At 51.9% G+C, this 24,281-nt stretch overlaps 1 protein-coding gene across 13 annotated transcripts in view; it reads right to left on the reverse strand.

Annotated features, from left to right (window-relative positions):
- The window catches only part of Cux2 (cut like homeobox 2), a 191,166-nt gene that overhangs the window by 143,543 nt on the left and 23,342 nt on the right, over nucleotides 1-24,281 (reverse strand). The window contains exon 1 of one of the 13 annotated variants that reach the window (XM_076922733.1): nucleotides 2,830-2,960. The exons of the other annotated variants lie outside the window; for them this stretch is intronic. The gene's annotated coding sequence lies outside the window, so the exon portion shown is untranslated. Of the gene's footprint in view, nucleotides 1-2,829; nucleotides 2,961-24,281 lie in introns of those variants that run through there. 13 annotated transcript variants of the gene reach the window in all.

A 24,281-nucleotide genomic window follows, 5' to 3' on the forward strand; every position in this document is an offset into this window, starting at 1 on the left:
GTTTCTAGCACCTATAGCCTGCAGCCTGCAGGGTCGAAGAGGGGGAAGACACACCCTCCCATCATACCCCTGTTGAAGAAAGCTGTCAGGCTGGGTCTGAACCCAGCACCTCCCTTGGCCATAGTAGATGCTCAGGAGACTGTCCACCAGCTACCCAACCTGGCCTTCTGTTAGGGGAATGCATAGGTCTGTCATAGGGCGAAGGTCGGCCCTATCCCAGGGAAGAGGCTCCGCCCACAAGCCTCTTAGATAAGAGAGCGCCCCCTGGAGGCAGGACACCAGAACAGGTAGGTATCTGTGGCCACTAAGAATAAACTAAACCCTCTGACAGGACAGACCTTCTGTCTTAGTCTTCAGATTGTCTCAATAACTTCATTAAACCGGCAAGGACAACTTCCTCAAAAAATACAGTTTATTTTTAGAAATCACTTCCTATGCCAGGCACCAGGTTAAAAGGGTAAAGTGGAGCCAGTAAGATGGCTCAGCCGGCTAAAGTGCCTACCACTTAGACTGGCAACCTGAGTTTGATCCCTGGGACCCGAGTGATAGAAGGAGAGAACTGACTCCCACAAGTTGTCCTCTGACTTCTACATATGTGCTGTGCTGTGCACATGCCTGTACAAACACACATCATCATTATTATTTTGGTTTTTCTTTTCTTTTTCTTTTCTTTTTTTTTTTGGTTTTTCGAGACAGGGTTTCTCTGTATAGCCCTGGCTGTCCTGGAACTCACTCTGTAGACCAGGCTGGCCTACAGAAATCCACCTGCCTCTGCCTCCCAAGTGCTAGGATTAAAGGTGTGAGCAACCACACCCGGATTACACACCCAATTTTTAAACAGGAAAAAAAATGTTAGTAACTAGAGAGGACAGAGAGATTAAGCAGCTGACTTAAGGGTGATCCAGCAACTAGAGAAACCAGACTTCTACAGTGACCTGGAAGACAGGGTTAAGCACTTTGGGGAGTACCCCTGGATACTTTCCACGCACGCTGCAGATCTGAGCACCCACCCAGGCCATGTGTGGTGCTGTGCTGCTGAACACTTCACAGCGGCTGAAGGGCAAGTTAACTCTGGACATAGCACAGTGCCAGGCTCTGGCTAACACCACACCACCCTTGTTACCGAGGTCTGCCACATGTCAGTCAGCTCTACAGAGAACACATGCCGGTTTGGGCGGCCACAGCCGCCACAAGCCTGAAGCTGTCTGGACCAGCACTGAGTGAGTGCTGCCAGGGTTCCCCTGCCAGATGCTCCTGCCCAGGGTGGCTTCAGCCAAGTCTGTACCTGCTGTGCCAATGTATTGAAGAGATGAGGGCAGAGTGGCCCACCCTGCAACCCCACGCCATGTTACCCAACACGGGTAGAGCTTCAGAGCAACAGCCTCCACACGGGGTTTAACAATGGAAGCACGCAAGCACTTGCAGGCTGGGGGGGGGGGGGGAGGGATGTTTTAATCTGTGTTCCACTGTTCCAGAAATAACAACAATGGTGCATGCTCTGTAACCTTTTATATAAAGCGAGAAGACACCCTCACGGTGTCAGCGAGAAGCAGGCATGGTTAATAATGAGACCCGACAGGTAAGGAAACTGAGGCACGGAGAGAATGACCTGGCTGGGGTCACACATGGCTAGGACACAGAGCCTATGCCACCTGGCACACAGAACTGTACTGATCAAGAAAGACCTTCTCGGTAACAAATGAGAAACAGCCATCACCCCTAAAGCTCCCCCATCTCCATTTTACAGCCACCGCAGTGGGATTCAGAGACGCCAACCAATATACTCAAGGACACACAGCATTTGAAGCCCTACTCTGGACATACGTTTCACATAGATTAGGTCCACCGTATATTATAAGGTGCCTGACTTCTGGTTTGTGACATGTCCTAGGGTAGATGGATCCCTGCAGGGGAGAGGTCTCCCTGGCTAGAAGCAACTGGATAGCCACTGGGCTCCCTGAAGAGTAAAGGGGGGCAAGCTGTATCCTAAAGAACAGAGCCATCCTGATAGTTGGAGACACTTTCCTTGAAGGAGCTAGGGAAGCCTGGGGACAGGGCAGCACTTGTCATCCATGGGGCCACAAAGCCCACAATACCACGGACACCAAGCATATCTAACCTTTCACAGCAGGGCCGGGTGGAGCAGATCCAGCCACAGCCTTGGAAGGGGATCTGGGGTCAGCTGGGGTGCAGCCTGCCTGCTCCCTCAGCCTGTACCAGCTTCCCAGGGCCAGGCAGGTCCACAGCAGCCCCGCTCTGAGAGGAGCCAAGAGAGAGCCACGTGCACACACACATGCACCTCACATGTGTCAAACACGCTCAGATGTGCCCGAACTATCACGCATGCAGGACGCTCACACACTGCACACCCACATGGTGTACTGTCCACATACCCTGGGCATGCAGCCATGTTCAAATGCATGTGCACCCCTGTACAGTACAGCGTAAGTGTAGGCTCACACATGTGCACTCTCTGCCACACACACCTGCAACCACAGGGACCCGCAGCCATGAACTCCTGTCTCCCCAAGACCATACTAGGTGCAGAGTGTAGACCCACAATTAGCCACACCCATGACCACCTCCTGAAGAGAGGTACAGATCCAGGAAGCCACAACTCCTGAACACACACACACACACACACACACACACACACACACGGACAGAGATTCCCACCTGATCTCAGACACTGGTGACTCTCAAAGCCATGACAAGAAGGGAGAAAGACTTAGAGCCACACATTCCCCCACATGGTGCACACAGTTGGCAGGACACAGACCCCAGAACATGGTTGTGAATCCTTTTCACCCCACATCTTCCCACACTCACCCTGGGCAGCTCCGTCCTCTCCAGGGCCACCAATGTACCAACGTCCAGGGACAGCAGGGCTGGGCAGTGTGAGACCGAGAGAATGAGCTGAGCGAGGGCCGCCAGCAGCCTCAGCACACGCAAAGAATGTGCAAAAATAAACGCGAAAGGCTGCTAGCGGCCCTTCCCACAGGACTCGGGCTGACGCAGGTTCTGCTCCGCAACAAACATCTTTCTTCTAATTTTAAAGGCAGTGGCATTACCTCCCAGGCTCTCCAGACAGCTAGATGTCATCTCGCCCCCTGAGCTGTCCACCGGCAGGGCCCGGCGTTAAAGGGACACAGAAGTGCTGTGTCCCAGCCTCCAGCCCTGGGACCCACTAGTCACTTGAGTCTAAACTACACTGTTCCTGCAGGCCCCGCTAAGGCGATCAAGGCCCTCAGGAGCCCCAGATCTACAAAGACACCCCAACTTCTCCTCGATGTCGTATCTCAGCGAGTTGGATCCCTGTGGCCCCAACTCTGCTTTCAAAATAAGCACCACACACAGTAGCTAGATCTCTTGACAGTGAGGGCAGGATCTGAAGTGGGGCTCCATTACCCACTCCACATAGCCCTTGCCTGCACACCATCTTACCTCATGCCTCTCTGCAGGGCCTAATCTGGACCCAGTAACGGCTCCGATGAGAAGGGAGATCACACTGATGGCAGAGTAGCCTATGTGGATGGGACCCAAGGGCAAGACCCCAAAATGCTAGCTTAGCTGGAGCTTTGCCCCAATCCTGGGAGACCCCAGATCCTCTGGGCTGTGACTCTGCCATTGCTCCATCTGCCTCCTCCCACTGAAACACACTTGGCTACCTCTGAGCCTCCGTGTCACTCTGCACCCCAGCCGGGGGACCCAGGATCCTGTGTCCAGCAGGCAGCCTGGTTCCCCATGCAGGCAGCTGGCCTTGGACTTCCGGGCTGGCCAGGCACTTACTCACAGCTCTTGTGTCTCCTGGCTCCCAGCTTAAGTCAGCCTCTTCTACCTGCCTAGTTCTTGGTCTGTCTGATCCTGGGATGCCCTGAGGGCTGTGAGCAGCCTGCAGTGGATCGCTAGACCCAGGTAGTTAGATGATGGATTGATAAATCAATGATTTGAGTACCCACAGCCTAGAGCTTAGGGTCACTCTTCCACAGATGCCAGAGAGAACACCAGAAAAGACAGACGCAAGGCCCTCGAGACCTTCCTCAAGGGAGGAAGGTGACACAGCATTTGGCTTTTACCTGCTCTGCTGAAGGCTACCAGGCTAGACCTCTACATGCCTTGAAGAAAACAAGTGGGAGTCAGAGATTATCTCTCTGACGCTCCAGCAGTGCCCTAAGGACTCTCAGTCTCCAGGTTCAGGACCCTGGATACAGGCCTGGCCCACGGCAGGAGCTCCTCCCAGCTCTTCCTGCCCTCTGTGGTGAACACGCTCTGCTAAAAGGTCACCATGGCTGCAGCTTAAGCCACTGCACAGCTCCCTAAAGGTCACCGACTGAATGCTCAACCCCGAGTCCAAAGTACACAAGAAAGGGGGCCCATCAGCCCCAAGGTACACTCATCTGGACCCCAATGCATACTCACCTGAACCCCAACAAGATGATGAAAATCCTGCACTGTTCCCTGTGCCGGGTGCAGTCCCTGCGTGTAAAACAGCACCAACCCTGTGCTTGGAACAACAGCATGTGGCTCCTGTGACTGCATCCAGTCCTGGCCCTGACTGCCACTGAGTGTGGTGTCCCCTCCTTGCAATGAGACGGGTGGGCTTCCCCGCTATCCCGGTCACAGCAGCCTGTCTTATTTATCTCGCAGACCCCACGCAGCCTAGACGTGTGTTTTCCTACTGTTTTGGGTTTGTTTGTTTGTTTGTTTTTGCTGCCGTGGTTAATACAATTTTTAAGCTCCCGTTTCTGCTGGCACCCAGTGCTTGGCTCTTTGACTAGTTTGTTTTTAATAAATAACGCCAAAAAGAGAGAGATCCAAGCATCACTGTTTTCTTCCCTGGCGCCCCAGGCTGAGGTGAGGAAGGAGGGTTGGGGAGCATCGTGGAAAGGAGGCAGGAGGGAGTGGGTGGTGATATGGTATCTAAGACCCCCCCTGGGTCCATCCCAGAATAATGTGGGTCTCACCACATAGCTACTCATGGGGCTTGGGTGGCATGAATAGCCGAGGACCCCACAGCACCTTCCTCTGACTCCAGCATGGAAGTCAAGACGGGTTCTGTGTGGGAAGGCACAAGGGAATGCCATGTGGGCAAGAACCTGCCTTTTAGATTCTCAAGCTACCCCATCGAGAGCACCAGCCCGGGGCCTGGCCTCCATCATCCCAAGCGTGGAGGCCACTGGGACGGTTGCCCAGGACAACAATAGTGGGAGACAGAGCCAAGGCTAGAAGCTACAGAAGGAGGCCTTGCCTCATTCCTTCATGGTCAGTGCTGAAGGACTCTCTTGGACCCTGTGAGCAGTCACAAGTGGGTGAACCAGGTACCGGGACAACAATGCTTTGCACACTGGGCAGTTCTTGTTCTCCTCACCAGTGCTACTGAGCACTGACAAGCTTAGGGCTGGTACTCACTCAGAAACCGATACATTCAGAGTCAGACCTGCCCCGGGCACTCCAACCTGGCCCCGGATATATCTCAGGCACCACAGGAAAGAATTCAGCGTGACTCAGGGGTGGGGGGTGGGGGGGTAGTGCCTTGTTTCTTAGCCTCCTCTCTGGCTCTCTCCAGGCCAGATTGGGCCAGTGCTCTGACCAAGCATGCCCTGAGTCCACTGGTCCATAGTGTCCCCAACTGTGGCTTCAACTTGTTGGGAGGGAGGCAGGTATGGTGGTGCATGCTTTTAAACCCAGCACTTGGGAGACTGAGACACGCAGATCTCTGTGAGTTCAAGGCCAGCCTAATCTACATAGTGAGGTTCAGGACAGCCAGTGCTATTCAGAGAATCTCTATATTGAGGGGGGAAAAAAGCCAAAAAGATATTGGGAGGGTAGTGACTATGTCAAACAAAGCAGAGGCCACAAGCTTCCTGGGGCCACAGAGAATGGGCACGGGATGCCACACAGTGAAGACCGTCATTCGGCATTGGTGATGGCAAGTCTGGTGAGCATAGCCAGGACACACAGAATAGCCCTGAATTCTCAGCCACGCGAGCCTCGCACTTGCCCCTCGTGACAACCTGAGTGGAAAGTTCCCAGGACACTCATTTACAAATGATGTAACAGATGTGCCACAGCCAACCCATTTATCCTTACCTCCATTTCAAAGACCACACCCCTGAGAGGGCCGGACACTTGCCCGAGGACACACAGCTGGTCACTGACCAGACTTGATACCACAAGTCTGGTGCGAGTCAGGCATCCAACGAAAGCTGCCTGTGTGAATTGCCAGGGGGCGGGTGACGGGGCTCCATTGCTCTCGAGTCCACATAGGTCACAGAAACAACTTAGGGAGGGCTCCACAGCCCAGGGAATGTATGGGAAGCTCCGATCCCACAGACAAAACAGACACAAGCCACAAGGCCCCACCATTTGTCAATGCTTTAAAAAGTGGTGACAGCAGAAGCCAGTCCCTACTGCTACCAGAGCATGGAGGAAAAGCATGCATGTTCCCATCACCCCTCCTGGCTCAAAGGATAACCCTCACCTCCCTCAGGATCCTCCAAGACTCCACGGCTGTGGGTGACAGCACCAGGGACCACAGCATCTGTTTCTCCCTTTCCCCACAGCTCTGGGTCCTGATGATCCGGCCACTGTTGGGCCGATGACTCTCCGTACCGACCTTCCTCTGTGGCGTGGAGAGAGAGGATCAAGGCTGGCATGGTGATGTTACAGGCCACTCAATCCATCGGTGGCCTATACTTATTTAACGGAAGGCCGCCAAGGAAGCCCTTCTCCATAGAGTCCCCTCCCAGCTGGGGCCTGCAGATATACACCGGCTCACTCCTGAGGGTGGCAGTCACAGGAAATAAAGTTCTCAAGCCACTTGAGGTGGACACAAAGGCCCAGCCAAGTTCCTACTTCACCAGGCACCGTTTGGCTTCCATGAAATATAAGCTCTATGGCTGCCACCAGGGCAGTGGTCAATCCTTGGGTCACTGGTAAAAGTAAGGAAGATGGCCATCTCTCCGGAGGCGTCCCTCTGAGGCTTAGGAGAGATGGGCACAGGTGGTTGCTTTGCCCACAACCTAATCATGGAGACTTGTTCCCTATGAGAGTATAAGCATCTGTCACGGAAGTTTCTAGCCCAAGACCTGCTTGCTGCCCCTACCGAGCTAATGACTTCAGCATCTTAGGCACTGGTGTTATTTTTATTTTCTCAAAGTGGATTTTTTTTCCCCACTACTTTTAGAAGTGGCAGACGAGGCCTGTCTATTATAAAATATTTGTTGCAAACACACGCGCACGCTCACACACACCCCCACCCCAAGGCTCACCACCCCACAAGCAGTACCCATTGGTGTAAAGATCTCAAGTCGCGGTGTGAAGGAGGGACAAGGAAGCTGAGACCTGCTGTGGCAAGCCAAGGATCTTGTCACCTTCCTGAGGCTCGGGTGGTTCCGCTGCAGAGAAAGGGACCTAATGACTACTGGAAGAAAGGTCACTTTACTGATAGGGAAACTGAGGCATGAAGGCACCTAAGGAAAGGAGACATGGATCCCGATGTGCTCGAATTCGGGTGATGGTTCTGGGTGGTCGTGGACAGTGGACTTCACCCTGCCTGAGCCTGTTACTTTGTCTGTAAATAGGGGTGGTAACGGCCGTCCTTACAGGAGCTTCGAAGTTTCCACTGTGGCTTTATCAGTAAAGGGCTTGGATCAGTCCTGCTGGCCCATCCTTGACAAATCATGGCTAGGGGGTGAGGGTGAGTTCCTGAAACCAGTGTCTGTCACTAGGGCCAACCTTTTCTAAGTCCCACATTCCTTGTCCCAACAGTGATGCCTTTGGATGCATGTAGCCCTGGCATGAACCCCACAGCAATAAGTTTAGGACCTTCATGGGAGGGTCCACTGCCATCTGTAACTGGTTGAGACTGGGGAGGGTTGCATGAGCTGTCACCATTCAAGGAGTTTGGGGGGTGTACCCTCAGGCTCAGCAGGTCCATCTAGTAACCTCTGGCCAGTGCCCCATTATGGCGCATGGTTCATCTGTAGTTGTTCCTGCAGTTACAGAGATGCTAACAGCATCCAGACATACCCACAAAGTCCCCTGTCCCTGTCACCCTTAGGGGAGTCCCCAACAGCCTTTTATCTGCTACTCCAAATTCCAAGCTTAGAGGATACCTTCACCAGAAATGTCTCCTGATGATGCCGAGGTTGGACTGAAGCATGACCCCCAGAAACTGACATCTTCTCAGAACCAGAGTGGTGGCCAAATCTAGGACCTTGGAAGGGACAACAAATCAAGCAGAGGTGGCAAACGGGGCTGGGGTGGCCCCACTCCCATGACTGTCTCCTCTCAAGTGGAAAGAGACAGCAGACTGAAACTGAGAGAGGGTTACCAGGGAGGGTGGCTGAGCCAGGGGGAGCTTGTGGAAGGCATGCACAGTGCGGACTGTCACCTCGGGAGCTTTAGGTGCACATGGTGGCTATGTCTAGCTCCAGCCTGCAGGATGTGCCAGCAGCTCTCTTCTACACAGACCATGCAGAAGCTGGCAGCAACTATCGGGCTCTCTAGAAGGTTCTTAGGGCTGGGAAAAGTCAACACGGGGGGGGGGGGGCGCTGTGTATTGGATGAGGTGGTCCAACTGCACCTCTCAATATCCACGCTGCGTTTCTGCTTACACCGGGACCTTGACCTTGGCTAGCCTGGTGCTAGCTGTTGGCTCCAGGCCTTCCTGGAAAGGAGCATCTGAGTCAGATTCTTTCCTGTCACCCTGAGGTGTGACTATTCCCCCCACACACACACCTGAGCAAAAAAGGCCAAACGGGGCCAGCTGCCCCACCTAGGTCATTCTCTCTATGTAGACTCTAGCCACCTTACAAGGTGACTATGCTGATTTTGTGTGTGGGTATGCATGTGTGCGTGTGCACGTACATACGTATTTGTACATGTATGTTTGTATGTGGCGTGTGTGTGTGCATGACCTAAGGTGTCATCTTCAGGAACGACACCCACTTCCTTTGAGACAGGACCTCTTACTGGTCTAGAGTTCACTACTTCAGCTACTCTGGGTGGCCAAAGAGCCCCTGGGATTCTCAGTACTCCAACTTCCCAGCATTGGGTTTTTACAAGTCTGTGCCTTACCAAGTCCCCCTTCATTCCTGAGTGCCGGGGATCCAAACTCAGGTCTCACGCAAGCACTCTAAGTGAGCCACCTCGACAGCCCAATCAACGCTTTCTTCTCTAACCAATTCGTCCCTCCTCAGAAAGGAGGCCGCAGGGGTGGAGAAGAGCCAGCAGACACCCGAGGTCTCAGCCTAGTGACTACAGACTAGATCTCAGCCCAGCTGGAGTTGACCTACAGAGCTTACATCCTGGGCCACTGTACCACCATGGGGACTATAAGAACACATCAGAACAAGATAAACTAAACAGCTCCTGTGTCTGATCCCAGGGAGCTAGGGCTACAAGAGACCATGTCCCTCCCCCTGCCACAGTTTCCCCACCTATAAGCAAGTATAACAACATCTAACAAATCACAGCAACATCTTCGTGTGAAAGGAGGAGAGCAGAGGGCAGGGCTAAGACTCAAGGACAGCAGTTTCCTCAGGACCAAGCAGGCCTGGAAGGCCAGGGATCCCTCCTGCAGAAATTCCGAGTCACAGGCCGGAGGAGGTTTGCATTTCCTTCTCATCACGTACAGGCTGTGTGTCTTTGGGCAAGCCCCTTAAGTACCCTGTTTTCTTCTCTGTTACATGGTGACATTACCACCTGGAGTCCTTGAGGGGCCTGGTGGCCCAAGCCTGTGACTCTAGCACTTGGGAGGTAGAGGCAGGACAATCAGGAATTCAGGGTCATCCTATGCTACCTAATAAGCTCAAGGCCAGCCTGGGCTACCTGAGACCTTGTCCCTCTTCCTCCTCCCCCAGGAAAAGGAGTCATCCAGTTACGGGGCTTAGTTCACCCCACATAATTCTTCACTCTCTCTTCCATGTTATTCACTAACATTTTTTACTCTTTCTTGGCAATGATCAGAGTATTCCAGTGTGGACATACCACAGGCTTCCACAGATGCACCATGGTCTAATCACAGGCTCATGTAGATACACCACTGTGTAGGCAAGGGCTCACATGGGCATACCAGACTCTAGGCAAAAGCTCACTTGGGCATACCATAGTCTAGCCAGCAGCGTACGTGGGTACACCACAGCCTAACCACTAGCTCATATGGATATACCATAATATAAGCATGGGCTCACATGGGCATACCAAAGTCTAACCAAAGGTTCACATGGACATACCACAGTCAGTCAGTCCATGGGCTAATGTAGAGTTACCACGGTCTAACCATCAGTTCGTATGAGCGTACCATAATACAACCACAGGCTCATATGGAAACGCCACAGGTCTAACCAGGGGCTCACGGAAGACCAGCTGGCTTATTTTCAATCTCTGGATTTTGTGCGTAAAGCTACTGGGAACATTCTTGTGCAGGTTTGTATCAACTCAAGTTTCCATTCTTTGGGAAACTGCCCTTGGGTCTTGGGAATCCCCTTCCAGGCAGGTTCTGACACTCAATCAAAACAAACAAACAAAAAACTGAGCTCCTACTATGGTCAAGTGCTGCTCTAGGCAAAGAGATGTCAAAGCCATGTGTCACCCCCCCCACACACACACACACACACATACCCTACCGCCTTTGCTAACACAGAATCCAGTGACCGAGTGGATCGTGCATGGCAAAGCCCATGATCAGGAAGATATGCTGGGCGGAGAAGGCAGTGTGTATGCTCGTCTAGGTCACCACTATCACCCACAGCGGTGGAAAAAATTCGATAGCCATTTCTATAGCACTTCAGGGTTTTAAAGCACCGACCTCATGGCCAGGTACCAAGAGGAAATGTCGCTGTGTCTCCCATCATGCCGGAAGCTTCACATGTACTGTCACTTCTGACCCTCACAAGCCACCAAGTCTCCCCAGAAAGAATAAGACCACCTCCCCCATTCCCACTTCACAGAAGATGACACAAAGGATCCCAGAGGGCAAGGGATGGGTCAGAGGATACACCGCCAGGAGGGGCAGAGCCAGGCTCTAAGCTTCAAAGACAAGGCACTGGCTGCAAAAGAACCCCCGCTCTCCCGGTGCCCACACCCCTCCACCTGTAATGTCAAGTGTCTTTCTCTCTCCGCTCTGTGGGCTTCATTAAAAGCCCCAGGCAGTGACTGTTTCCAATATCAATCAGACAGCTCCTCATTAACTATGAAAGATCTAAATGTTGATCACTTCAATCAATATGTTCTAAGCTCTCGCCAGTAAAAGGAAGAACTCGTCAGGTCAGCCGAACTTGCTCCCTTTGATCCGAACGTTTCCCCCACAGGATGCACCCCAGGCCACGGAGTCCCTGGCATCAATGGGCCCCGCACTTCACCCATCCATGAAACCAACAGGTCTCTCAGACCTACCCTCGGGTACTCCCCTACTCTCAGGCCAGATGAGTGACAGCTGTGGCACCAAGGGAATACATAGCTTGCTGTTGAGGTTTGAGCTTGCCTTCTACTGTAATGCTAAGTGTGGGATGGGGGAGGGGCAGATCTGGAGTCTGCAAGTAGACCTGTGACCCTGATTGATAAGTAAAGATGCCAACCGCCAATAGCTGGGCAGACGAGACATAGGTGGGGTTTAGGTTTCCTGGGCTTGGGGTCAGAGGAGAACCACATGGAGAAGAAGCAGAAGTACAGGAGACAAGAGAAGCCACCATGGGTTAGGAGTAAAAAAAAAAAAAAGGCCCTGAGGGCTGGCCAATCAGAGCTAAGAGCAGCCCAGATGAACGTAATAAGTAGTAAGTGATAATTCAGGGTTATTGATAAGAAAGTAGATTCTAATAGAATAGAGGGTAGATACCTGCCCAGCTCTTGTGCTGTTTAAGGCTTATTGTAAATATAAAGGCTATGTGTGTCTCTTATCCGGGAACTAAATGGTCAAAGGCGGGGTAGAAACCCCAGCCAGGATTAAAAATGTCTACAACGGCTTGCCGTATCACCAGTGTTTCTGTCAGGAATGGAAGGCCCGTCCATCCTTTATGACAGGGTTCTGTAGCTGGTGGAGGGGACAATCACCAAGGCCATTGCTGCATGTCCATCCTCAGTCTGCCGACATGCTGCTTCAAAGGCCTGGAATTTGGCTGCAGGCTGGGTGAGGCACGAGCTGGATGCCTCCTGCAGCCTACTGCCACATTCCCGATGCCCGCCCTCACACGCAGGCACCTTCCAGCCAACACTGGGGCTCAGAGGAGGTTCTCCAGTGGCCATCACCGATGGGAAATCCACTCAGCCCCAACTGCAAGAGTTAGCAGAAACCGGCATCTCACAACACAGTATGACTTCAAATAAACAACCCGATGGCCACACGGTGGAGAAGGAAGCAAGGGTGTAGACAGACTATGGATATGGGGTGTTTCTGCTAAAAGGGTTAGGGATGGACTCTCTGGAAGTGAGAACTTCAGGAATCAGCTGGGGCAAGGCCACCATGGCATGTGCAAAGGTCCTGCGGCACAAACAAATCCAGGCTATGTCCAAACCAAAAGTAAGAAAGGTATTTCTTTAGCTTTCCCCTCCTTACCCTTTTGGGTCACTGGCTTCCTGGTGTTTTCTAAACCTTGCAAACAGCTTCCCTCTGCAGAGAAGGCCCTGGGTAGCTTTTCCACAGGCATGCCCAATGGTTTCACTTCCTCCTACTAGGCAACCTGTTGAAGGCCCTACCCCCTCCCAACACTGCCTCAGGCTAAGGATGGAGCCTTTATTAGGATGGAGTCTCCAGGGCATTCAGACCCACAGGGTGGTGTTCCCCCCTGGCCACACAGTTTGTGGTTGCTTCATTCCAACTTCCCTCCAGCTCTGGTGGGTAGGAAAGTTTGCCTTGGGCTCGGTGCAGGGTCTAACACAGCGGTTCACACGTGGGTCGCGACCCCTTCACAAGGGTCATGTATCAGATTTTTACATTATGATTAACAGTGGCAAAATAACAGTTATGAGGTAGCAACAAAATAGTCTTGTGGTTGGGGGTCACCACAACATGCAGGACTGAATGAAAGGGCCACAGCATTAGGAAGGGTGAGAATACAAACGAGGGGGGGTGCTGAGGAGCCAATATAGCAGTAACGTGCCTGCCATTCAAGCACAGGTACCTGCGCTCCAATCCCAGTAACTGTGTAGAGAGCAGGTGTAACAATGTTTCTTTCATCCCACATCACAGTGCTGGGGGCGTGGATACAAGTGGGTCCCGGAACCCCAGCTTAGTTGGCACACCCCAGGTTCAGCAAAAGATGCTGTTCAAAAAAAAAAGCAGAAGGGGGCAGGGCTAGAGAGATGGCTCAGTGGTTAAGAATGCTGGCTGCTATTCCAGAGGACCCAGGTTCAGTTCCCAGCACTCACCTGGCAGCTCACAACTGTCTGTGGCTCCAGTTCCAGGGGGATAGGACACCTTCACACTGATGCACATAAGATAAAATTAAATAAATTATGTTTTTAAAAAGGCAGAAAGCCGGGAAGTGGTGGTGTACGCCTTTAATCCCAGCACTTGGGAGGCAGAGGCAGGCGGATTTCTGAGTTCGAGGCTAGTCTGGTCTACAGAGTGAGTTCCAGGACAGCCAGGGCTACACAGAGAAACCCCATGTCGAAAAACAAAAAAACAAAAAAAAAGAAAGAAAGAAAGAAAAAAGAAAAAAAGAAAGATAAAGGCAGAGAATGATTGAGAAAGACACCTGACTTTCTGCTCTCCACACAAATGTGTTCACGTATGCACACATACACACATAAATGCGTATACACAGTAACTCATAAAATGACTAGATGCTCTGAGAACAGGGAATCATGGGTAAGCGGAGAATGCGGAGGGGGTGGGGATGGGAGTTAGAGAATGGAGGGGTGAGTTAGGAGGGCATCAGGATGCTTGCCCGAGGCCTTGGGGAGGGAGAGGATATATATTGGCTGGGAAAGATAGGGACAGAAACATTTAGGAGCCACATTGAGGAAGGACCATCAGGCCTTGGGAGCAACCAGGGCTCGTGGGGATCCTGGCTGGGTACCCAGGAGGGTGCACCCTCCGCAGAGGGGACCCTAGGGTGGCTGAGTAAGAGCCGGGGCACCGTTGCCATCAGTCGACATCTCAGCCTGACTCATTCCCCCCAGGAGGCACCGCAGCGAAGCCTGCTCAGCCCCTCACCCTGGCCTGCTTTTAAAATAGAAGCTTCCTGTGAAACTGCAAATAATCCATCGCCCAGAGTCCTTAAAACGTTCACAGGTATTTAAAATGCTATACAATCAAGTTCGCAAAAAATATAAAGTGTAAGCGCTAAGCTACTTTAATGCCCTAATTAAAACAGACCAGCTTCTGCGAGCATCCTCTGTTTACTATTTCCGTAATAGCCCCTGGCCTGTTCGCCTTAAAAAAGTCTGGGGGGCGGGGGAGGAAGAAAAGGAAAAGTTTGTTCTCTCAGGCAACCTCTCAATACATCCACAGGTTGTGAATTCTGGAAGGAAGGGCATACAGACCCTTCTGTCCCCTGGTGACCCAAGGTTCCCTCTTCCAAACACCAACCTCTCTTCCCCCAGGACTCAAGCAGACGCCACTGAGGGCTCTCCTTGGGTTCTGTGGCAAGAACCCCACCAAAGCCACCTACTAAGTTCTCTGGATCCCAAGCGGGTCACCTTGGAGCTGGCCTCTTTCCCAAGCTTCCTTGCCAGCCCCAGGGCTCCCAACATATTACCCCCTGCACCCTTCTTGTGGAGGGTACATCAGTGATCACACATTGGGTCCTACTACCAGAGGACAGTGCCGTGAGCACCGGGCTAGATCCTACAGTGTGCACACAGTAGGTATCTGATGAATGTCACAGGGAAAGTCCCTTTCTTCTAGACCTTGTATCTGCCACTCAAGAACTTGTATTTGAACTCAAGAATCATTTACTTCTTTCAGAGACACCAGACCCTAGCTTTTCCTCTGGGGAAAGGCTCCCAGGAATGGACGGCCGTGAGGCTCCATGCTCCAGCACACTCAACTCTGAGAAAGGGTGGCCTTGTGCTTCTGGAAAAGGCCAGACACATGGTCACCCGCAGGTGGAGGCCTGTGAACTCTGCCAGCCTCCTCTTGCTTGGCCACAGCTGCACACGATGTAACCTCCACACGTTGGCTCCTCAGGGTATCTGCAGTCACCCTGATCACCATGAGGTCCTGATGTCACCCTATCCTGCCCCTCCTACTGCTCCCACTTTGAGAAACCAGCTCCACCCCCTCCTGTGTCTGGGGAGTCCCTCATCTTGGGAATTTGGGGGGAGTGGACTTGACCTCTGGTTACCATGGCAGCCTGGGTCAGGTCCCCTTGACAGACTCTAGGTCCCCACCAGCGCAGCCCGGCTCTTCGGCCTACAGAAATGCGTACCGACAGCTCCTCCAGCCCTGCGTACTGAAGAATCACATGCTCCAGTGGTGGACCAAGAAAGACTCAGTACCTGATCGGCCGACTGTTGCCAACATCTAAGGGAGATCTCAGCATCCGACGGAGGAGGAAACCGCATGGCTCAAAGAGCTCCAGGCAGTCACGTGAACAAGAACGCAAAAGAGCTTGCTGCTGAGATGACATCAGCTCATCTCCTTCCTTCTGTAAACCCCCCCCCCCCGAACTTAACCATGTCCCTACTGGGTGCCAAACGCCACTGCAGGTGCCTGGCACACAAAGTCACGCAAAAGAGACAAAAGCCCCTGCCTTCTCCGAACTGGCATTTTAATGAGAGGAATCGATCAGCAAAAGAAGTGTGTGGAGTCTACAATTAATCGTGTTGAGAGCTGAGGGGGGTGAGGACAGCCCAGCAGTGTCCTGTGCATGGGCGTGCAAAGAACATTCTTTTGGAGGTGGCTACCAGACAAATGTAGGGGCCGCGTGAGAAGATGGGACAGTGGGCCTTCAGGCCCTGAGACGACTGTGATGTTCCTCTTACTCCCATAAGCTTGGACTAAGAGGCCGTGGGAGGGAGGAGTCCTACCGAAGCTCCAGGGGCCACCAAGCTCATGACTTCCACAGTCACAGTGAGGAGGAGGACGGCCTCTGCCCTGCCCCCCACTCCCTGCACAGCTGAATGATCATAGCGGCAGGCAAGGGACCATACCCTTTGAGCCCTCGTGGGGATGGCAACTCTAAACCCAGCTCTGAACGCCACTGCTGGTCTCCAGGTGCATGCCAAGGTCTATCTCCAAATGACAGCGCACACCTCAGTAGAAAGAGCAAAGCAGCCTACCCAAGAACACATCTCAGGGACTCCCACCTGCAGTTTCTGATGAGCTCTTCTAGAAGGTTCTATAGTAAACGCTGCTCTAATTTGCTTGTTTGTCTACTCAGGACCCCAGCTTGTGAAGGCGTGCTGTGCAGTCCCAATGCATCCTCTGTGGCCCCTGCTCCCAGCTCTCGAGTTTGCAGGAAGACCTGAGGCCCCACCTACAGTGAAGTGGTAAGTTTCACTAACGGCCCTCTGCCCTCATGGACGGAGGACACTGTAGGCAGGGCTGGCCCAACACCATTTCCTCCTCAGCCACTTGACCAGGGACCAGAACTGCCGGAACCATCCCCTCATCACCACCACCACCACCCCCACGCTGTCCTCTATTGGAGTCTGAAGTTACCAGTTTCGGTGTTTGTTGAGTGAATAAACAAAATGACCCAGAGTGCCACACCCTGCTCCATTACCATCGTGTCTATAATTTGGTGCATTTGTTCACTGAGGCTATTTTAAGAACCTCACAGGGTAGCGCCGGGGAACCCAGCAACCCTCCACCCCCCAGGCACAGCCAGGGCCGGAGCTAGTTCTGGTCCCTCTTCCCTTTTCAATGTTACATTAAGCAAAATTTCTTCATTGGCAAATAAATGCTCTGTCCATCAATAAGCAAGAGGGCTAAATCAAACTGTTAGCTGTCATTCTTATCTCTTAAACAGACCCATGGATTTCCCAACTAATCAGAAAAGGAATCAAACACTGCCATTTGAGGTCAGAGATAACCCGGTCAATTTCTGCCAGGAGGAGGGAGTGGAGCGGGCATTTGCGTACAGGTGCCCCCCCCCCAAAAAAAAAAAACCAAACACTCCTGTAAATAAAGCCAGCCTCCGTCCTGTCTGCACAATGCGGGGCTTATTGAGTGAGTCAGGTGTTTGGTTGATTAAAAATTGATCCATTTCAAAATCTAATCAACAGAATAGGATTCTTTCATACGTTATCGGGAGAGCTGCTGACATCGAAAACCAAACCTGTTATTAACCCATGAACTCCAGTGACCTGCTCCCCACTCCTCCCAGGGACCGTAAATTATTCAGTGGCCCACGACTAGGGGGGCTGCTGGGCCTGATGGATTTAGACCAGGGCATCGGTCCAGGGCTTTGGGTCGATGGCGTGGCCTCACCAATCCCGAGAGGCCGGGGTTCAGGACACTCGGGGGCTGCATGTCGCGACTGTGAATACATTACTGGCATCCGCTGGGGCCTGGCCTGGGCTGTGCCTTTGACTAAAAGGCCTCTCTGAGGAGGGTGGGCAGGCTGGCCAGGGCCTTTGGGGACTCAAGGCTTGGGGAAGGCCATTCCTGATTCCCAAGTTAAGAGATGGTGTCCCTTGAACTACAGAAACAGAATGAATAAATAAAGACTCGGGTGGCACTTGGCACAGGAGGCCCAGCCAGACTATCTCCTTTAGATATTTGCCTCCTCACACAAAGGAAGGCTCTGAGGCTATGTGGGGTGCTGGGCACAGGTGCCCAGAGGCTACTTTGTGTGCTTAGTGGGGCCCCCTGAGGTGACCCTGGCCTTCTCACTGATTTCTAAGCTCTCTGACCTTGAATCAGAGCCTTCCTGAGAGCCAAATCTTACCAAAGCAAGTTCAAAGAAATGTGTTCCATCACATCACCTCCTCCCCCTCCTCCCCCTCCTCCCCCTCCTCCCCCTCCTCCCCTTCCTCCTCCTCCCCCCACTCTCCCAGTACACACACACCCTGTCAGTTTATATTCTGCTGAGCAAGTAGGGACTCTCAGGGCAACAAGGCCACGTGAATTTAATACTGTAGCTTCCCGGCCAGTGTTTAACAGCTGACCCAATGGGAAGGATAAATACGGGAGGAGGAAACAGAAGCATCTTCCACAGGGCTTGGGAGTGCGTTGGCCTGGCGACTGGGAAAGCAGACCAGGAGAGTTAGATGCCCCCTGACCTGGGCCTCTGGGAGAAGCAAAGCCAGGGCAAGCATGTAGCTGAGCGGTCCGAATCTTAGTTGTGTGAGCTTAGGCAAGGGCACCACCTCTCTGAGCCTCCAATGGCCTCTCTGAGGAGGTCACAGTTCAGGGTGGGAGGACAGGGACATGATGGGTACTGAGCTCACTGGTACAGCAGAGCCCCTAGAACCCTCAATATGGCCACCTGCACACCCATCTGAACTCACCCTACCTCTTCTGTGACAACAACCCCCACTTGTGCTCCAGGGCATGAGAATCCAACAGGAACCCCAGAGGGTACCTTCACCGTCTGCGATAGGGTTTGAAAGCCAAGTGCAGGGTTCAAAACCCAGCTCTACCACTTACCAGCTGTGTGACTGCAGAAAAGAGAACTGACCTCTCTGTGCTTCAGCACTCTCCATTAAACTGGGATGCTACAAATACCAGCCTCATGTGGCTCACTTAACATACTGCCTGGGACACAGCAAACCCTGGACCCCAGGCCAAACATCAGGCCTTTCCAAACCTGGGCTTGTCAGTACTGAGACCTACAAGGTCATGACTCTCTTCCCACAGTCCAGCTCAACACTGACCATAAACACTCAGACAAACACACAAAACCCAAAGAATCACAGGCGTGTCTGCAACACATGCACGCCAGAAGAGCCAGTATCAAGAGCCCCCGGGGGCTTCCGTGCCACCAGCCACTGAAATGCCTGCGGGGGCTTCCGTGCCACCAGCCACTGAAATGCCTGAGCGTCCAGGAAACCACTGACAGGCTGCTCCTGCCGCAGACCCTTCAGGACCCGAGAATCTGCTCTTAACAGTCACTGCAATCTGCAGCCACCCATGTCCTTCTCAAGGCAGAATCTGCGTGGGAGGCTCCAGGACCCGCATCACGGGCCCTTTCGGGCTGTCACTATGACATCCATTGGGTGACAGCCCACGGCAACACAGATACCAGCCTGACCCCCAGGGCCAAGCAGGAGGCAGCTCCAGGGTTAGGGGCTAAGGCAAGAAGATGCTCCCTCTATACAAAGCACAGTGTTGCCAAGCCTGGGAGAGGGTCCAGTGAGGGCGGATGAATTAACAAAGGAGCCAGAAGCCCCCGAGGCTCCAGAAGGGAAGGGGAGGGTGAAAAAGGCAATCCTGGGGGGCCAGGGGCCGGACTCTGAGCCAGGCCCAACCTTACCTGACCAGAGGGTCTCAGGAGACCTCAGACTTGGAGGAAGGGATGATGTTGCGTCCTCGATAGCAATGGACAGACAGTACTGGCCAGTCCCTAGAAGTGAGCTGGCCCGATCCTGGCGGCTGCTGGCCACCAGCACTGTTTACTCTCCTCCTGTTGTCCTCGTGATGGGCCTTCCAAGAACTGCGATCAATGCTAGCCTGGCTGCCCACAGCCCGTCTCCCTGCAACCTAGGTTCAGCTTCAGAGGCCCATGCTAGGATGTCCCCAGCCTGGCTCCGGCGTCTGCCAGTGATGAGCAGACAGTGCCAGCCTGCTCATCCACAGTCCAGAGCTGACTGCAGGGCGCAGCCCACGTGGGACCCTCTTGATGCAGGTAAACCCACATGTGATCCTGCTATGCTGGCCTGAAGAACTCACAGGCCTGCATCCTGGTCAGGAAGCACATGGGCCTGTGACTGGGCAACAAGGGGTATGGGGAGAGACCACGAGCTCCTAAAGCTCACGGCATCGAATGAGAAACACAGACGGGCCAGGACACAGCCTCTAGGATGGTGACCCTGATGCCTGGAAGAGAGACTAAAGGTAAGGGGGTTGCCAGATCCAACCAGCCACCTAAATCCCACTCTATACTCAGGAAGCTGAGGCACGAGGACTTTAAGTTTGAGGCCACCCTGAGCTACAGAGCAAGACACTGTCTCAAAACTGAAAACAAAGGTAAAATTAAATAAATAAACTAAAGAAAGCAAATCATCCATGAAAATAAACAAACACGTCACTGTGAATCATAGAATTGACGCACTGATTTTTGTCTTTAATTGTTAATTATATCTCAAATATTTTGTGGGATGTAATTGCAGTAAAAATTATTTATTCTTCCCCCCTTCTTCCCTCTTGCTCCAGCTCTGCTTGATACGGACTCCACTTGCTCCAGGCCCCCCGCTCGCTCATATGAGGGCATCAGATCTCATTACAGATGGCTGTAAGTCACCATGCGGTTGCTGGGATTTGAACTCACGACCTCTGGAAGAGCAGTCAGTGCTCTTAACCGCTGAGCCATCTCTCCAGCCCCCTAGAATTATTTATTCAAAATTCCAATTTAACCAGGCATCCTCTAATTGGTATTTATACTATTACTGGTCATTATGCTTATAGATTTATTTATTTGTGTTTTTATTTATTTATTTACCTGGTAGCAATACTGATCTCTGTTCTAGCCTCTCACTGAAGGTCTCCTGTCAATTTCAGTTCCTCTGCAGGACAGAACAGCCACAGCCTCTAGGCCAATGCACCTCGATTGTCCTGGAAAGGCCTATTCCCACATGCCAAGTGTTTATCGATCAACTCACGCAATCATCAAAAATAAAGGTGAATGGCTTTAGGGCCCCTGTTTTACAACTGAGGAAACTGAGGCACAGAGAGGCAAAGGCAGTTAAAAAAAAAAAAAGTCACACAGCCAGGACAGCCAGAACAGCGCCTACACAGACGGCAAGTGGATTTGACTCTTTTACTGCTGTCTCTGCAGGAATGGCTGGACCTGGGGTGTGGCTCGGGTGGCAGATACCTGCTGAACATGCTCAATGCTCTGGCTTCAGTCCCCAATGCCATATGAACAAATGGTTTCTCCTCAGCAACATTCTGAGGGCAGCCTGGGCTACATGAGTCCCTGTCTTCAAAATTTAAATAAATAAAAGCCAGAGTACTCAGGAGACAAAGACAAGCAGATCTCTGTGGGTTCAAGGCCAGCCTGGTCTACAGAGAGAGTTACAGGACAGTCAGGGCTATACAGAAAAGCCTTGCCTTGAAAAATCAAAAAACCAAACAATAGATATAAAAGATGTGAACCCTTGAGTAAAGAGGAATGATGTAATGGCATTTAAAGCATGGTACCCCACTCTGCAAACATCAGAAGCACAGCGGGTGACAATGTATCAAAGGGGATTGGGCTAAGAGCACTTGCTGCAGAAGCATGAGGGCCTGAGTTTGAATCCCCAGCACCCACCTTTGAGCGTGTGTGGTCACCCGTGAGCATCTGCCCTAGTTTCATCCATTCACTGCGATAAACAGTTTTACCCAAAGCATGTACTGCATCTTATAGGTTCAGTATATTGTCGAGGGAACCCAAGGCAGGGACCTGAGGCAGACCATGAATGAACAGCATTCACTCACTTACAAGGACAAGCCTAGGGATGGTGCCACCCACAGTGGACTGTACCGTCCTATATCAATCCTCAATCAAGACAATCCCTCACAGACATGACCATGGGCTATGTCAACCTGACAGCTGAAGCTCACTAGAACAGCACCTATAAGTCCAGTGCTGGAGGTGGGTGGTTGCTGAGACAGGAGGATAGCAGCAGCTTGCTGGCTGCCAACCTAAATCCAGGTTCAGTGAGAGACTCTGTCTCAAGGGATAAGGCAAAGAGTGATGGAGCAAGACACTTGACATCCTCCTCTGGTTCACCTACACATACACATGCAAACAAACACACATACACAAACATTTAAATAGATGATAGATGATAGATAGATAGATAGATAGATAGATAGATAGATAGATAGATAGATAGATGTGTTGAAAGCAACTGGAGACCACACTTAGCTTCTGGAGGTGCCACCCTGCTTGGAAATCATTATGAGCATCCAGAGCCAGCCAGGTCTCCCTACACAACAGTGTTTCTCCTTGGGGGTTTCCCTGGAGACATTTCTGTCTGTCCTGACAGAGGATCTCCCTATACCTGGTGAGGATCCCATAAGCAAGTGACACCAAGCACCCAGGCCAATGGTTAGATCTGAGGAACTGTGACCTCTGCCAGGGATGCCCATGCATCCCTCTGCATCAAGAGACACTCATGCACTGCTAAGGGCACCTCAGACTACGTGAAACATTGTCTCAAAAATCAACCAATGAATGAGGGGGCCTTCCTGGATGGATGATGGTGTCCCTACACATGAAGCATCCCCTAGGGATGTGTAAGGAGACCTGGCTGGCTCTGGACAGCATGTGGATAGATATAGCTGGAGACACTCACAATGATTTCCAAGTAGGGTGGCATCTCCAGCAGCCAAGGGTAGCCTCCAGCTGCTTCCAACACATCTATCTTCTCTGTGTAGAGAACACTGAACCTTCAAATTTTACACTGGAGTAGGAAGAGGAAAACTGGGAAAGTCTCATGCATGGAGACAAGGAGCTAAGTAGACTGACAGATATCCCATGTTCACGGACAGCCAGACTCAGTATCATCAAGGTATCAGCTCTTCCTGACTGGGTCTGCAGGCTCAATGAGATGTCCATCAAGAACGCCTATCATCCCAGGATGCAGGAGGCAGAGGCAGCCTGATCACTGTGAGTTCAAGGCCAGCCTGAATTACAGAGCAAGTTCCAAGACAGCCCGGGTTACACAGAGAAACCCTGTCTCAAGAAAGAAAGAAAGAAAGAAAGAAAGAAAGAAAGAAAGAAAGAAAGAAAGAAAGAAAGAGAGGGGAAGGAAGGAAGGAAGAAAGAAAGAAAAGGAAGGAAGGAAGGAAAAACAAAAAAACAAAGAGAAAAGAGAAAGAAAAAAATGTCAATCAAAATCCAAGTTCCCATGGAGAGACAAAAGACCTGGAAAGCCCCATGCACAGCTGAGGGAGAAAAACCTTCAGACTTCCAGACACTTGCAGTGATGAAGTCAGCATGGCAGAGGAAGGACAGAGCCCAGCAAAGAACAATATGAATGCCATTGAGGTAGCTTTGAGGAAAGAGAAAAGGCACCGTGAGGAAGAAGAGATTAGTCATTCAACAGATGGTGCTGATGAATTAGCCCACAGCCCCACATCCAGACCAAGACCTGCCAGCCTTCACCCAAATCAACTCAAAACAGACAGAACATAGGTATACTGTGCTGTGTGAGAACGGGAGGTTGCCTGGATGACCTGGGACCCGGTGATGATGGTCCAGACCCAACATCAAAGACCTGAAAGGAATGATTGTTTGGCTTCGTTACATTAAAAAGCTTGAGGGCTGGAGAGATGGCTCCTCAGTTAAGACGCTCTTCTAGAGGACCTAAGTATGGTTCCAGTACCCAAGTCAGGCAGCTGTCACTGTAGCTCCCGGGGATCTGATGCCCTCTTCAGGCCACCATGGGCACTGCATGCATGTGCATATACTCACACAGTCATATAAATGAAAGAAAATCAATCCTTTACAGTAAATAATGAAGATTAAATTTGTCTGCTCTGCAAAAGACCATGCCAAGAAAAGAAGAGACCTGAAGAAAACAACTGTAAAATATCCATCTAATAAAAAGGGGTGGAGCCTCATGAGAGGGGGGTTATTAATTAAGGGGAACAGTGTGGGCCTATGGGTTACATCTTGACCCCATTCCTGATCCCAGGTGCAAGCGAAGAACCACCTATGGCTCTCGCTGCCATGTTTCTCCCTCCATGCTACATTGTATCCCCTGCACTGCGACCTAAAAAGAAAAATCCTTCATCCAAGTTACAGTCACCACACCCTGCAGCTAGTCTAGCTGCAGATGAGGGCACAGAGGTTCAGGGAAGTGCCAGGGCCGTCTCTGTAAGGATCTGAACCCAGACCAAGTCTGACTCCAGAGCCACATAAACACGAAGATTTCCCTTCATACCCACAGGAGAGCATGGAGAGACATGGCTAGCTCCCTGGTTCCTCTCTGGGCTCCTCCTGGAGGTGGCATACGGCCACACAGATTACAAACAGGGGCAGAGCAGGTGCACTTAAAAAGCCACAGCCTCAGGGTCCCTGCTGGGTGCCCATGGCTAAGGCCAGACAGAAGCTCTGCCATTCTCCTTTCATCTCTGTAGAAAACGGATGTGGTTTCAGGCCCCCTGAGAGCCCAGAGGTTGAGCTGAAGGCTTTCTGAGGGAGAAAAAAGCTCACAGGCATCTCCAGTCACACGGG

Source organism: Arvicanthis niloticus, chromosome 24, assembly GCF_011762505.2.
Source record: "Arvicanthis niloticus isolate mArvNil1 chromosome 24, mArvNil1.pat.X, whole genome shotgun sequence".
Taxonomy (NCBI): Eukaryota; Metazoa; Chordata; class Mammalia; order Rodentia; family Muridae; genus Arvicanthis; species Arvicanthis niloticus.